Source organism: Cibotium barometz, chromosome 47 (assembly GCF_041138505.1).
Source record: "Cibotium barometz isolate CiBa-2024 chromosome 47, ASM4113850v1, whole genome shotgun sequence".
NCBI lineage: Eukaryota > Viridiplantae > Streptophyta > Polypodiopsida > Cyatheales > Cibotiaceae > Cibotium > Cibotium barometz.
Window position 1 is genome coordinate 21,440,133 of NC_141092.1, and position 1,623 is coordinate 21,441,755.

Below are 1,623 nucleotides of genomic sequence, written 5' to 3' on the forward strand. Positions count from 1 at the left end.
AAGATACTTGTAGTCCTAGGGCTAACATGCCCAACACACTAGAGTGTGTTCACATGGGGAAAAAAACCCTTCCAGCATAGGGTAAAAAGTGTCCGTGTATAAGAATGTTCATACTAGGACTTCCCGGAGGCCAAAGGCTAACAAACCCCCCTGAAGTGAATGGTGTGAACGTGTACAGGATATAGCAGACTACCCTGGCAGAGATAATAAGTTTAAAGCTTCAAACTTCTTTAAAGAGACTTGGTAAACCCATATGCCACATTGGCCTATGTGGGCACGAAGTCAAAGCTATCTCTCCTACATGGAGCTTCTCCCTAACAAAATGATAATGCACCTCAATGTGCTTTGTCCGCACATGAAAACCTGATTCCGCGTGACTGCTAATGTACCCTGATTACTGTAAGTGAAAATGGTGGTATTAAACGGCTATCTAATACCAAGATCTGCCCCCCAATAGACGACGGAGCCATACACACTCCACAATAGTTGTGAATGCTGCCTTGCATTCAGCCTCACAACTAGAAGTGGCCATTGTGGGATGATTCTTGCTGAGCCATGAAATATGTGAACTTCTATAGGAAGGAAACAATTACCATTGGTTGACACCCTAATATCATAACATCCTGCGCCTAGTCACTATTAAGTGTAGGCAGTCAAGCATAAAGAAGGTGCATTGCTATAAAGCAATGCAAAGTCTTGAGTGCCTTGAAGTAAACGAAAGACACGCTTCACTGCTTGCCATTGCCGAGTGCCACGGCAATGGCAAGCATAAATCTGCTCAATTGTGATACTGCATAATGAATATCAAGAATGGGTAGTGCATAGATATATAAGGCATTTGACAGCCTGTTGATAAGTGGCAACATCAAAAGGCTTGAAAGAGTCCTCAAGTAATAGTCATAAGCCTGGTTCCATAGGAGTAGAAACAATTTTGCAATTTGTCATTTGGAACCGTTCTAAGAGCTACTCAATGTATCTTCTCTAAGGTAGCATGATGCCTTGGATACCCAAATAATAATGCAAAATCCCCATGTCTAAAACATCAAATGCATGCTATAATTCAGCAATGAAAGCTGAAATTTGACCCACATGTGAGGGCCAGTCACGAGCAAATCATCCACATAAAGGTTCAGGATTATGAAATCATCTCCTTGTTTGTGAACATAGAGGGTACTCTCAGTAGGACTGTTTTGAAAACCATGAGAGATCAAGTATGCATGAATCTATTATTACCAAGCATGAGGGGCCTATTTAAGGCCATAAAGTGCTTTATGCAATATGTGGACCTTATACTCTGCATCTTTCTGAACAAAGCCAAGAGGCTGTGATACATAAACCTCTTCCTACAAATCACCATTCAGAAATGCAGTTTTGACATCCAACTGATGCACATTCCAACCTTTAATGATGCAACAATGGTGCATATGGTGGTCATACATGAAGTAGGTGCAAAAGTCTAATCATAGTCAATGCCCTCTCTTTAGGCATACCCTTTGGTGACTAAACGACCATTATAGTGATCAATGGATCTGTCAGGCTTGCATTTCAATTTATACACCCACTTTGTGCCGATAGCATGATTGCATGTAGGCAAGTCCCATAATTCCCATGTAGCATTTTTTT